Source organism: Panthera tigris, chromosome A3 (assembly GCF_018350195.1).
Source record: "Panthera tigris isolate Pti1 chromosome A3, P.tigris_Pti1_mat1.1, whole genome shotgun sequence".
Lineage (NCBI taxonomy): Eukaryota > Metazoa > Chordata > Mammalia > Carnivora > Felidae > Panthera > Panthera tigris.
Window position 1 is genome coordinate 11,904,532 of NC_056662.1, and position 14,935 is coordinate 11,919,466.

General features: G+C 47.9%; 1 long non-coding RNA gene across 5 annotated transcripts; it reads left to right on the plus strand.

Moving 5' to 3' along the window:
• The first annotated feature begins 648 nt into the window (after positions 1 to 648).
• Positions 649 to 14,650, plus strand: LOC107179235. 5 transcript variants are annotated; one of them, XR_006215382.1, is made up of 7 exons: positions 649 to 1,276; positions 2,252 to 2,355; positions 8,684 to 8,885; positions 8,964 to 9,113; positions 10,862 to 11,076; positions 13,980 to 14,097; positions 14,469 to 14,650. It is a non-coding gene; the product is annotated as an uncharacterized LOC107179235 (long non-coding RNA). The 5 variants fall into 5 exon arrangements; XR_006215381.1 differs by lacking the exon at positions 8,684 to 8,885 and adding an exon at positions 8,555 to 8,643 and having other exon boundaries at positions 649 to 1,249; XR_006215379.1 differs by having other exon boundaries at positions 649 to 1,249; positions 13,925 to 14,097.
• The last annotated feature ends 285 nt before the right edge of the window (positions 14,651 to 14,935 follow it).

Below are 14,935 nucleotides of genomic sequence, written 5' to 3' on the forward strand. Positions count from 1 at the left end.
AAGAGACAGTACAGAGGATAAACTTCTCAAACTGGAGTTGGGGTCTCAGGCGACGTGGGATTGGCCACAAATCCTGCAGTTGGGTTTTACCATTGACCAGAACCCTTCTTGTCCCCAACTGGGGTGGCTGGTCACTCTGCTCGAACTGCCCATTTCCAATCTCCTGACCTAGCCGCTGTTCTAACAGTCCATGTTCGAGGACTTTCTTAGGTCACCAGGGACCAGTTTGCTCTTGCATACTTAAAGTTATGCAATTGGCAGTTAACGCCAGTGGGAGCAGCTCTCCAACAAGGATCGACAGGCGCTGGTAGCTAAACCTCTTAGCGCTTTCAACCCTAAAATGGGATAATTCTGAGGCATACGTTCTATGCTGGCTCCCAGAGTTCCCCGATGGGATTAAGCTCCGATTGACTATAGTAGTAACTCGTGTGAAAACACACCCTCCATCGACTGCCTTCTTTTCCCTGTCTCATTCCCTCAAGCTCCAAATGGTGCCACCTGGGATCGCCTCCCAAGTAATCTACTTGTACTCGAGATCTTTGTGTCAGGGTCTCCTCGTGCGGGAACCCAAGCTAAGGCACGCGACTCTCTCCCCCACTTCCGGGTCTCTGTCTCTGCGGTTAAAACGAGACCGACCCCATCCCCCAACTCCAGGGATGGGCACATGACTCGGAGCTGACCAACCACACCACCATACCTCTTTGGCTACAGTGATTGGCTCAGGGGTTGTCACGTGACCCCCAACCAGGCCAATGACAGCTTCTTCCTGGACTTCTACCGAGACGATTGGGAACATGAACCTTTTTCTGCTGCGGTCCCCAAACCCTTGGGACGTTAGGTTGGGGGCCGGTGTTCTCTGAGGATGAAGCCGCCTCCGAGGATGCTGGTGCTGAGCTGAGGAAGCGAAATCAGATCCAGGTGGCCTTATGTGCATCCCTGGTTCCAGCGCAGTGTATAATTTTAAGTGCCGTCTATTAGCCTGGTCCATCCTGAGCTCTCCTGCTCCCCACAGGCAGGCCTATTTCCCATAGCTCCTCGGGTTTGCCCTCCCTATCTGGCCCCTCAAGTGACAGGGTTTGCAGTCCCTGGGTTTGGCCGGGAAATCGTTCTTGCCTGAGTGTTTTGAGTCGCTTTAGCAACATCGTGGAGCAAGGGGAGTTACCAACGTTCAAGGTGGCGGAATAACCTGTTTGAGAAATCAACTACTTTTCATTTCCTCAACTCCAGAGTCATTGGGAAAGAATGAAAGGTATTTCCCCGACTCTGTGCCAAGAAGGTAGCTGGACTTTGTGATCGAAAGATCTGGGTTTCCTTTTACCCCCAGTTAGGAAAACAGGCCGTCCTTCCCCAAGGTCCTAGAGTCTCAGATTGTGGTGAGCGGGACCACCTTCGAGGGGGGCCTTGGAGGACCTCGTTCCAAAGTGGAGTCTCAGGCCCCAGCCCCGGGGGGACTCAGTCATAACCTTTGAGGACCAGACCCGGGAATTTGTCTTTCAAACACGCTTCTCCAAAGGTTAAGAAACTTAGGACTCCTTTATTTAAGTGAAGAAAACCCTTTCGAAACTGGCTTATGCAAAAGAGGCAGTTTATTGGCTGAAGTAACTGAAAAAGGACTGGCTGAAGTAACCGAAGAGTTCTGGCTTTAGGCCTAGCTGGATTCACGAACTCAGATGAGGTCGCCAGACAGTCTCTTGCCATCTCTTGCCTTTTCTCTTCAGTGCGTTGGCTCTGTTGTCAGACTCCACTTGACAAGATGGCAAGTGGGGCTCCAGGCCTGCGTTCTGCTGGGTACAAGTCCGGTGGGAAAAGGAGGGTCATTTCCTGAAAACCCTACTGTAGTTCCAGCATCCACTCGGATTGGACTAACTTAGGACATGGTCTGTCTCTGAACCAGTCACTGTCACCAAAGGAAGGTGACATTCAGATTGTCCAGGTCTGGTCACATGCCTGTTGGGGTAGGGATGGCCCCACCTGGACACAGGGAGAGGAAGTTCCCTGAAGAAGTACTGAGCGGTGTGTGCAAACGTGGGGGAATGAATTCTGGACAGGCAGGGCCGGTTGTGGTCAGTGTGGAGTCCCTGGTGTAGGCCATGTATCTTGAGGGCTCTGGGCTTCTTGGCACCCTTGTGGCTCCAAGTTATTCTTTGGTTCAGATCACAAAAGGAGAATATTAGGCTCCTACTCAGGAAATAACCAAAACCATAAAGCAGGCTCTGTTGATTGCTTCTTTTCCCTTCTTCCTGGCCATCAGAACCGAATTTTGCGGGACCAAGGAGCAGCGTGCAAGGCCCAGAGGATGAATTGTTTGGTCTAAGCCAGCATGGGAATCCTGTCTCCCTTTGACCTAGTCTTGGGGTAAGCATGGGACCTAATCCTGGCCAACGAGGCAGCAGGGGTAGTGTGCTGAGGGCTTCTGGGTAGGATTCTTTCTGTTAAAAGAGACAAGTTTTCTCCCCAACCCCTTTTCTTTCATACATATATTCCTCCCTTCTTTGGACACGGTTGTACTAGGACGTGACTTTTGGAGCTACAGCACTTACTTTGAGACTCTAAGGGAATGGCCGAGGGAATCCTCAAGAAACTGACCCGTTGCCCTAATACTGAGATGCCGAAGTTCCCAGTCCCAAAACATTTTACTTACTGACTTATTGTTACCTGAGATAATAAAGATCGACATTTAAGGCTCTCCTGAGTGTCAGGTTACCTGCAGCCCAAACGTGCCCTAACGGATCCACCTGCAGACTTTAGAAGTTTAAAGCACAGAAGGCAGAACAAAAAAGGCTGCCACTTCTCTGAGATTGTTCTGGTTCTACAGCCGGTCAGGCTTCTCCCACTTTCCTCTTTGACTCTTTCCTCGTGAAGCTCTTGCAGCTGAATAAGCATTAATAATTCATCAGGACCCCACCGCTCTGGGCTGAATTGTGTAAACTTCCTTGTTAGTCTGAAGGTTTCCTGAAGCCCTGTGCAAGCATTTACCATGTAGAGGGTAAGACGGGGCTAACCTAGGAGTTTGGCCTCTAACGTTGTAATTTTTGGTTGAATTTTTTTTATTTGTTAATAATATCAAACCTACAGAAGAGTTGGATGAATAAAAATGGGACAAAGAACACCTAAGAGAAAGCATGAGCAGGAGGGGGCAGAGAGAGAGGGAGAGAGAAAAATCCCGAGCAGGCTGTGTGACACGGGGTTCGATCCCACGAACTGTGAGACCGTGAACTGAGCTGAAATCAAGAGTCAGACGCTTAACCGACTGAGCCACCCAGGTGCTCCTTTTAACGTTTTATTTTTAAGTAATCTCTACGCCCAATGTGGGGCTTGAACTCACGACTCCGAGATCAAGAGTCACGTGCTCCACCAACGGAGCCAGCCAGGTGCCCCTCAACCTTCATACTTTAAAATTATTGATAAAAAATCTTTAATCTACCTTTTCTACCATTTGCATTCCAATAATATACAAATTTTACTAATTCCAATAATATACAATTATATACAATCATATACAATTTTGCTAATTGATCCAAAAATGTCCTAAAGTGTTTTTTCTCCTCCAGCACAAGAACCAGTCCGTTTAGGGTCAGATATTGCATTTAGTTGTCATGTCTCTTTAATTTCCTTTCATCTGGAGCATCGGTCTTTCTTTGTCTTGTGTGACTTTGAAATTTTTGAATAATACTCTCCCCACCCCCTTGTCTCACTCTCTTTTTTATTTATTTTTTTTTTTTTAATTTTTTTTTTTCAACGTTTTTTATTTATTTTTGGGACAGAGAGAGACAGAGCATGAACGGGGGAGGGGCAGAGAGAGAGGGAGACACAGAATCGGAAACAGGCTCCAGGCTCCGAGCCATCAGTCCAGAGCCCGACGCGGGGCTCGAACTCACGGACCGCGAGATCGTGACCTGGCTGAAGTCGGACGCTTAACCGACTGCGCCACCCAGGCGCCCCTCACTCTCTTTTTTAAAAAACAATATTTCTTGGGGCGCCCGGGTGGCTCTGTTGGTTGAGCGTCCGACTTCAGCTCAGGTCGTGATCTCTCGGTCCGTGAGTTCGAGCCCCACGTCAGGCTCTGTAGGGAGTTAATGGAGAGATCTACGGGAAGTAGTTACCTCTGTGAGCCTGCCTGGGCCTAAGACAGCTTTTGGCCAGCAGGACTAGCTAGGAGTGGAATAGTGGAAAGCAAAGACAAGTTCTCCAATCATGAGAACAGAACAACTACAAAACTGGTCTGACAAGTGTTTCTTTTTTTAAGTTCATTTGTTTTCATCATCTCTACACCCGTTATGGGGCTCGAACTCACAACCCTGGCGTCAAGAGTCGCTTGCTCTTCCAACTTGAGCCAGCCGGGCACCCCTTAGCGAGTGTTTTAATAGAAGCAAACATAAGGTACAATGAGAGATGCAAGGGTTTACTGGATCCGGTCTAGAAATCAAGGAAGTCTTCCTGGAGTAGACAACGTTTGAGCTGAGACCTAAATAGTAAAGAGAGAGCCAGTTGAAATGGGGAAAGAGCAGAGGAATTAGCACATGCAAATGCCTAGAGGTGAAATCGGATATTGGAGGGCTAAAAGTAGATCAGTCTGACTGGAGCCTAAGTATGAGATAAAGAGGGTCAGGGCGATGCCAGGGTGCTTGCAGGTCTTTATAACAAGGAGTTTGAACTCTGTCCTAGGAGCAACGGGAAGTCATGGAAGGATTTGAAGCAGGGGGAGGGACGTGTCACACAGAGGTGTTAGCAAGTTGGAGACGGAGGATTTTCTGATGTCGCCCTTCCAGGAAAAGTCCAAACACCTCTACGGCAACCCTGAGCCCCGCATCTTCGAGGGTTTGCTAACTTTGGTCTCCTTCCTTCTCCTTCCTTTCCTTCTATTTCCCCAGGCAATCTGGGCAATAGAGCATGGGGAAAGTGACCCCACCGGTTACGATATTTTCAACTGCAAGTGACAGCGTGCCTGGCTGACCGTGGCTTAAGCGAAGAAGACGTGGAATTATCCTTTATAACAAAAAGTCTGGAGGTCGGCAGCTCCAGAGTCGTTTTGATGTGTCAAGGACCCAGGCTTATCCTTCCGCTACATCATCTCCAGTGGTTGGCTTTTGGCCTCAGACTCATGCCCATCCCAGCTACTGCTGCATCATGGAACGTTTGATCACAGGACACCGATCAAAGCAGGAAGGAAGGGATGGGGGGACAAAAGGCTTTCACCCCCTTGAAGCTCTATATTATTAATGAAGTGGATCCTCAGATTTCCCCTGACCTTTCATTGGCTGAGAGCCGGATCATGTGCCCATTCTGGACCAATCATTGCTTAAGGAGAATGCGCACTTTTACTTAAGATGGGTCATGATTTATCTGCTGGGGCTGGAGAGCCAGCCACCCTCCAAAGATCAAGGGATTTCTACCCCTTAGCTGGGCCCCAAATCAAGGTTCTCTGGGCAGGGAAGATGTGGAAGCGGGGTGGGAATGCCTCTGGGGTAGCAAGGGGCAGTGTGTCAGACCGAGTGAGGTTTGTAGAAGGTAGGAGAGGTGTTCTGCTTGTGAAAAATAAATATGAGAGAAAACAGAATTGATCAAGGGGGCTCACTTCAATGCAGGTCCGCAAAGTCCTTGTCAACCCCACGGAGGGCTCCGGAGCAAAGATTGTTGGTTAGAGGAGCCCCACGTTGGGCGAGATGGCCAGCCCTGGTGTCCCGCCATACTCAGTCATTGACCTGGGGCAACGCAGGAAGAGCATGGCCTTGGCTTGAAAGTTGAGACAGATCCTTAAGACGTTGCAGCTGGAGGCTGTCAGCTCGCTGCGTTCTTCACAGGCAACTAGCAAGTTCTTGAAGCTGTGCCCCTCCAGGACTGTCCTAGGGTGCCCAGTGTCTGGCCTGGCTATGCCCAAAGAAGTCAAATTTGAGGTGACCAATCCATTTCTGCCCAGGGGCAGCATCAAGTTTGACAGAAGGAATCAGAAGAACCATTGAGAGATTAGGCTCAATTCAGAAATTGAGTTTCACCTTTAGAAAAACATTTTTTCTCACACATAGAATATTTTCATTATAGCAAAATGGGAAATTTCACATATGTGCAGAGAAGAAGATGAGAATCAATCATAATTCTTCCACCATCGATGAGGATGATATTAGTAAGGTAAAAATAGCCACCATTGATGGAATGGTGATTATGTGCCAGGCACTGTGATAAACCATTCGTATTCATAATCTCATTTAATCCCAGCTCTGCTGCTTGAGTGAGTTCCTTAGCCCCTGTATGCCTCAGTCTTCTCCTCTGCCTAATGGCAATAGTATCTATCTATCACTTGGGGTCCTGTGGATTCACTTCGTTAAATGTGAAGTGCTCAGAACATTGCCTGACTCAAATAAATGCTCAAGGGAGAGCCTGGCTGGCTCGGTTGGTGGAGCACGTGACTCTTGATCTCGGGGTTCTGAGTTGGAGCCCCACGCTGGGTGTTGAGATTGTTTAAAAAGAAAATCTTTAAGGGGCGCCTGGGTGGCGCAGTCGGTTAAGCGTCCGACTTCAGCTCAGGTCACGATCTCACGGTCCGTGAGTTCGAGCCCCGCGTCGGGCTCTGGGCTGATGGCTCGGAGCCTGGAGCCTGTTTCCGATTCTGTGTCTCCCTCTCTCTCTGCCCCTCCCCCATTCATGCTCTGTCTCTCTCTGTCCCAAAAATAAATAAAAAACGTTGAAAAAAAAATTAAAAAAAAAAAAAAAGAAAATCTTTAAAATAAATGAATAAACAAACAAATGCTCAATAAATGTTAGTAATTATTTTTGTTCTCCCTCTCTCTCTGCCCCTCCCCCGTTCATGCTCTGTCTCTCTCTGTCCCAAAAATAAATAAAAAACGTTGAAAAAAAAAATTAAAAAAAAAAAGAAAATCTTTAAAATAAATAAATGAATAAACAAACAAATGCTCAATAAATGTTAGTAATTATTTTTGTTCTAAGCCCCCATTCCTTTATCTACAATTGTGAAAACCAACAGTTTCCCACAAATTTGGCACCCCAAACTCATTTGGGAGCAAACCCTGAGCTGATCTGAGGTTATTTATAATCTTGTCAAACCCTTTTCATGTGAATCCGTATTCATATGTTTCATATCAATATGTTTGATTATGGGATGGCTCTAAAATATGTGGAACATAGACAACATGGCTTTTCTAAAATCTAGAAATATCTAAAATTTGAAACACTGATTTCTGATAAGAGGTTGTGGACTTGTGCTCTCAATCCTCATGACAATTCCGTGAGATGGGTCCTTTTAGTGTCCTCTTTTTGATGAGGAAAAAAAAATTTTTTTAGGTGGTTTTCTTTACAACAGAACTTTCCAGAGACTTTCATCTATTATGCACTGTAGATCTCCACAAAAGGGGCTATAGAATGCAGCTGTTCTCTGGACTCATGGACTTTGAATGTCAAGGTCATTTTTTCATACAGGTCCTCCCCTTGCTAACATTGAAAATCAGGGAAGCCTCTTGGAGGAGATAAGGAACCCTGGGCAAACCGGGAACAGGAAGGGGCCAAGTACACACAGGCAGACGGGGAAATCCTTGATGACTCCCTCCTGGCATCTATTGACTTTGTGTGACCTTGAAAAAAAATTCCACCCCTTGACTTCTAAAACAGATGGCAAAACCATCTTCCAGGTTCCTTGGCTAGTCAGCAACATTTTCCCTACTGTCTTTAAAAAGGAAGGAGCCTGATGCATTTGAAACAGTCATTCAAAAGAACTTCCCAGGGGTGTGGCCGGTGTTAGTTTCCTGGAAATCCTTGGGAACATCAGGCTGGGTTGGCTGAGCTGCTCAGTGGCGGGAAAGCAGGCGGGAAAAATTCTGAATGTCCCTTGAGCTTTGCGTGCTGGGTCCCAGATCACCTTCTGACCCTTAAGTAACTGAACTTGTCAACATTTCTTCTTTCACCATCCTAACAGCCTCTTGGAGACTATTTCAGCAAGGACCAGTCTTGTCAGATTAAATTTATTTATTTCATACACTAAAAGAAATGCAAAATTCAAGTGTTCCACTGACTTTTGAAGTTTTATTTTCTAGTTCTTGAGATAGGAAAAGCTGACCCAAAGTAAGCAAAATTCAAGCAGAATAAAAATATCCGGGAAACGTGAGTCTCCCCCCTCATCTGCTTCCCACTGACTCCTGTCCCCATCCCAGGAGGCATCTAGGGATTCCCGTTTTGCATATCCCCTTCCAGGTAAACCTTAGATGTATATAAGCATATATCATTGTATCTATTGAGATGATTTGGCTCTAAGTACAAAACACTATCCAACCAGGGCTCCTGGGTGGCTCAGTCGGTTAGGCGTCCGACTTCAGCTCAGGTCATGATCTCACGGTTGGTGGGTTCAAGCCCCCGTGGGGCTCTGTGCTGACGGCTCAGAGCCTGGAGCCTGCTTCGGATTCTGTGTCTCCCTTTCTCTCTGCCCCTCCCCCACTTGTGCTCTGTCTCTCAAAAATAAATAAATGTAAAAAAAAAATTTTTAATTAAAAAACAAAAAAAAAATCCCAAAAAACCAATATCTAACGTACAAATGTATGACTTTTCATAGAACACTTTCAGAGTTGGTTCATTTGGGAAAGTAATGATATCGTCGAAGATCCAGATTCTTTCTGTCCCTCTGCTGCATCCTCCTTAGAGGTACGACATCTGTCCCTGCACCTTTGTGTCTCTGTATTAGGTGAGTCGGTACGTGGGCTATAAGAGTGTCCCGAACGCCACTGCTATGCCAGGACGGCAGGCCATACCTCCACTGTGCTTAAAAGAGACGGACAGCTTCGTGATCACGTCCACTAAACCCCACTGAGTGGACTCCCCAGTTCAGCTTTTTTTAGCGGATCCCTCCAAGTGCCCAAGGCTCTCCCATGTCACCTGACACTGAGGTAGGGAATGGGCGGGGGGAGGGGAGCTGGAGAGACAGTGGTCTTGATGGCTGTAGTTCTAACACCTTCCCTTGGCAGGTGTTACAGAATCACAAGACGCTGTGCCCACACTGAAAGGGCTGTCCAGTTGAGGGGTGCTGAACTCATGCTTCATCCACTTCTTGGCAGATCTACCTCTGGGTTTACAGGAAAGCCAGGCAGGACTGGTTGTTGGACGGGATGTAACAAGTGAGTGAAAGAGAGAAATCGAGAGTGATTCTAATGAGCCTTTGGGATTGAGCAACCAGGTGTTCAGTAAGGGAGGGTCAGGCGTAGAAAGAGAGGGAGACACAGAATCCAAAGCAGGCTCCAGGCTCCGAGCTGTCAGCACAGAGCCTGACGCAGGGCTTGAACTCACAAGCTGTGAGATCATGACCTGAGCCGAAGTTGGACGCTCAACTGACTGAGCCCCCCAGGCGCCCCTGTATATTATATATAGGTGTACAGCTATCTATCTATCTATCTATCTATCTATCATCTATCTATCCATGTATCTCTGGTTTAAAATTTACCTGGAAGGTGACATACGAACCTAGCAATGATGCATACATTCTGGGGTGGGGGACCGGGTGAAGTGGGATAGGGAAGGAAGAGAGACAGAGAGGCTTACTTTTTTTGGGTCCTTTTATCCTGCTTGTACAAGGAAATAAATGGAGGCTCTGATGTAACTCGCCTAAGGCCACACAGCATGTGGGTGGCAGGGGCTGTCATTTGAAACAGACGTTGGCTGGCCCGGCTGCAGAGTCCAAGCTCCTTCCATTCTAACAGACTCTCCCCTAATGGAAAGGGAAACGGGCCCCTCCAGGATAAATGCCGGTCTCCTCACTTCCTGTCCCTGGGCTGGCTCGTCTGTGTGTCTCCCTGTGGCATCTCCTGCAGCCGAATATCAATAAGGGCCTGAAAGGATTCCTGTCCGTGGCTGAGAAAGGCTGTATGCACTCTTCTCCCCTCTGTTATGGAAACCACAAATCCTGTGGCTACAGCTGCAAATAAAAATAGTCCTGGAGGGCCCCCAGACTACACACCTGCTCCCACTGGATGAATGTCTCCTTCTTTACTAAAGATTAGAGCTGCTTGGGATTCCAGTCGAAGAGGCCTGGGTTCTAACCCGGTTCTCCCACTGCTGATGGAGCTGTGTGTTCTTGGGCAAGTTACTTACCTTCTCTGTGCCTCAGTTTCCTCATCTTCAAAGTGATATTTTAAAAAATCTCACAGGATTGAGATGCTTGGGTGGCTCATCAGTTAAGGGTCTGACTCGTGATTTGGGCTCAGGCCATGATCTCATGGTTCGTAAGATCGAGCCCCACGCTGGGCACTGTGCTGACAGTGTGTGTAGCCTGCTTGGGATTCTTTCTCTCTTTCTCTCTCGCCCTCTCTTCTTCCTCTCAAAGTAAGATTAAAAACAATCTCACGGGATCGTAAGGGCTCAGAGAGTTAGCTGTCGTAAATTGCTTGTTTCTCTGTCTACCTGGTTTACATTAGTCTAACAGCATTCCTGCTGCCTCACACCCTCCCTCCCCCTACGGGGCCTTAGCACATGTTCTTCCCTGTGCTAGGATGCTGTTCCCTTCCCTCTATGGCTACTTAGTGGCTATCGGTCCTTCAGAGGCTCCAGCCTTTGTGAGGGCAGGATCATTTTTGCTCTCCACTGTGGCCCCAACACCCAGCAACACACATGTCTGGCATAGAGTTGACTTCCGTTAAATATCCGTTCACGGAGTGATTGAAGGACTAAATGGACAAAGGAGACAAGTGATCAGTTAGTGCTAAGTCATTCGACAAGTGTTCTGTAAATAAGCATGAGACCTACTCTATTGTATCCTCGTGAGGATTAAAAATGTGAAGCGTGTACAATACCTGCCCGAAGCCTGCCGTACCACTGACTAAGGATTGCTCGTAGCACCATTTTATATTGTCATGATTTCGGTTTCCTGCAGATGTTCTTGTGGCTTCCTGCTGGAATGAGGCTCTGGTAGGATGCTCCTCCGGGCCCTGCAGAGCCCCACCCAACAGCTGGGTCCTGTGCTCTGGCAAGCAGCCTCAGCCTTTCCCCAGAGGCAGGACTCGGTCTCGTCCCGAGGAAACAAATTCCTGGCTGCTGGCACAGCTTCTGCAACTTGGCTCCCATCTCTCTGTGGACTGTCTTCTTCAGGTACAGAGCATCACGGGCACATTACGTGGGGTTGGGCCAGTCCATGGTGACCCCTCTCTTTGGAACAGGTGTGGACGCCCTAGGGAGTCATGCTTACAAATGCACAACCCTACCCTCCAGCCGGAGTTGACTGGATAAAGACGGGGACCTGATTAACTGAGCCAACTGGATCCTCTCTCCTGAGATTTTGGGGTTATGATCTAGTGATTTTCGTGAGCTGTTGCTTACGGGATGGGTGCACCCTCAGGTGCTGTGAGGCAGCCATAGTTGGTCATGGGCTTGGGGAAGGAGAGAGAGAGGGAGGAGAAGCAGAGAGCAGAGATGAAGGAATCTGTGGGCAGAGTGGTAAAGGAACACAGAATACAGATGCCACAATTCCAGGTGACTTTTCAGACGCCAGTTCCAGAAATGTCTGAAGCCACTGCACTTCCTGCCCTGTGTTTGGCATGATAACAGCGGTTCTCACGTAAAGACAGCTGGGTGGTAGAGCAGATACCTACTGTCTCTGCTTTTCAGGCGTCCTGCCTCCTGAGCTCAGGGCCTGGCCACTGGGCTAGGGCCCTCCCCGAGAGCTGTCTCTGTGCCTGAGACTCGCCCTGGGAATCCCCACGCCTGTGGCCCGTCAGCCTGGCTACAGCAGAGGCCGGTCCAGCGTGAGAGACTGCAGTGTCTCCTCAGATGGCCTCACAGGGCACTTTGCCAGGCCCTTTTTTCCTCTGGAGCCCGGCCTGGCTCACACAGGCCGCTCTGTGAGGCCGTGGGCAGGAGGCCTCTGTTGCCAGCAGAGTTCAGTTACCCCAGTGACATTCAATTGTTCCTAAGAGAAGAGGCCTGCTTTCGGCAGCTCCCAGACCTGGATTCCAGGAAGCTCTGCCTGACTCCTTTCCTGTTTGTTTCCAATCAGCCAGTCGGCCTGTATCACCGGATTGCATAAGTCTGCCGGCTGCTAGCACTGTCTCTCTCTTGCTGTTGTCTCCATACCGCTCGGAGCTCACACCAGCCTGGGAGGAAGACACAGGGCATATCAGCAGGAGTTTGCTGCTGCCCAGACAGACCCAAATAGCAGCGTGGCCCCGCCAGGTTTCCAGTTTCCAGGGATGTGTGACTGACCCTAGAATGAGGATCCCAGGGTCTCATCCCAGAAAAGAGATCCCTAGGGTGACATTTCACCCTGGTGGGAAGGACCCGTGGCTGTGTGGACACTGGCACAACCTCCCTGCCCTTTGCAGAGTAGTTTGCAGGGGCTAGGAAAACTGAGACTGGATGTGCAACTCTGGAGGCAACTCCTTGAGCTCACATCCTGGCTCTGCCATTTACTGGCTGTGTGACTTTGGGAAAATTACTGAACCTCTCTGTGCCCAGTTTCTGCATCTGTACTGCAGAGAGAATAACAAAACCTCCCTTATCAGACTGAAATAGGATTTGAATCATTTAATACAAGGAAAAGGTTCAGTACAATGCCTGGCATATAATAAAGGCTGAATAAGTACAAGCAGTTATTATTATAACAATAACTATTATTGTTAATTTTCAAAAGAGAAAGGTCACTTTTATGCCCAGGAAGATATGGATAGTAATATTCATTGCAGCGTGACTTTTAATAGTGACGGATTGAAAACCATCTAAATATCTCTCAGTAGGAAATGGCTGAACCAATTATGGCACATCCACACTATAGAATCCTGTGCAGCAGTTAAAAGAGAGTGAGGCAGAGCTGTGTGGCCTGATAGGAAAAACTTCTAAAATCTAGTGTTCAGCCAGAAAAACACAAAAAACAAAAACCAAGAAGCAGAAGGATACAAAAAGCCTGAAAACTTACGCAAAACACAAAAATGCAAAGCCATCTATCGGTAACGTACATGTGCAAATGCACAGGAAACCCATCTTGAAGAGCAGTAGTCTGCTACAGCTGTCACTAGCCACGGGCAGCTATTTACATTTAAATGTAAAGTCATTAAAATTAACTAAAATTTAAAATTCAGCTCCTCAGTGGTATCAGCCACCCTTCAAGGGCTCGGTAGCTTCATGTGGCCAGTGGCTAGCGGCTAACATATTGGACGGTGCAGGTATAGAATATCTCCATCACTTTAGTACATTCTATCGGATGGTGCTGGTCTGGATGGGTAAAAAAAAAAAAAAAAAAAAAAAGCCAAACTGAGGGAAACTACTGCATATGCAATAACTAACTTGGAATAAAAAAAAAAAAGTCAAATTGATAATAGCAATTACCCTGACATGGAGAGAGGAAGGATTGAAGAATATCGTTTATTCTTTGAGCAGGTGTTTATTGAGCACTTACTCTGTGCCAGGCACTATCCTTACACTGGGACCTCAGCTGTGGATACAATGGACCCAACTCCCTGCCCTCTTGGGGGTTTTGTTCCAGCGGGTGGTAGGTCGTGGGAATGGGTGCTTTGGATAAAGATGCTAGCAGATGGCACAGGGTGATCATTAAAGACATTTTTCACACTTACCTGCATTTTTTATTTTTATTTTTTAATGTTTGTTTAGTTTTGAGAGAGAGAGAGATACACACAAGGATTGCAAATGGGGGGAAGGGCAGAGAGAGAGGGAGACACAGAATCGGAAGCAGGCTCTGGGCTCTGAGCTGTCAGCACAGAGCCCGACGCGGGGCTCGAACTCACAAACCGGGAGATCTTGACCTGAGCAGAAGTCGGATGCTTAACCACTGAGCCACCCAGGTGCCCCTCACCTGCATTTTTTTTTTTTTAATGAGGAGACTGCTTTACTTGTGTAATGAGAAATTTATAAAAGGAAACAAAAGTACCTCAGCCCTGGAGAGAGGAAACTTGTATTTCTGCCCCGGTTCTGTTCCTAACTTGTGCAGGAAGTGGCGGCTTAACCATCCTGTTCCTCCATTTCTTTACCTTAATGCGCATGAGACAAGGGCTCTGAGGCCCCGCCAGCCCCTCCACCGTGTGACTGAATGGCTCCATCAGTGTCTCCACCTGTCCAGAGATGCGTGGATTGCTGGATGGAGTTATTTGGGAGTGTTAACAGGTAAAGAGTCTGCAGGAACCTGGTACAAGAATCAGAACAAACCCGGGGGAGAAGGGGGAGGAAGGGTCAGAGGGGAAGGAGGGAGAGGGGGAGGTAAAGGAGGGAGGTAGGGAGACCTTCTGCAGTGAGTAGAGAACTGACTCTCCATCCAGCTTCCCCCAAGGGCTGCCTCAGTGTACCTGTTTAAATCAGTACAGAGTTCCTGAGAAATTCTGGTTACAGTCATGCAGACAGACGCTTTTTAATAATAGCTAGTATTTACTGGGCACTCACTATGCTCTTGGCATCCTTTAATGTAGATTGACTCATTTAATCCTCAAAAGTCTGTGGGGGTCAATACGATTTATCAACCCGAATTTTTCATTTTACAGATGAAAAAACCCGAAGTTCCAACGAACGAAACAACACCGGACTATTTGATGGGGGAGACTGGGCTTCAACCCAGAGGCCAGCCTCCAGAGCCCTTGGTCTTAACCACCGTGCTTCACACCTGCTTATAGTCAACTGGAACATAAAACAGAAGAAATAAAGGCTTTCACTTGGTCGAAGGAGCTCACGCATGTGGTCTGGGTACATCGCCAATTAATTCTTTTTTTTTTTTTTAATTTTTTTTTAACGTTTATTTATTTTTGAGACAGAGAGAGACAGAGCATGAACGGGGGAGGGGCAGAGAGAGAGGGAGACACAGAATCGGAAACAGGCTCCAGGCTCCGAGCCGTCAGCCCAGAGCCCGACGCGGGGCTCGAACTCACGGACCGCGAGATCGTGACCTGAGCCGAAGTCGGACGCTTAACCGACTGAGCCACCCAGGCGCCCCAATTCTGATTGAGGGTGTCGC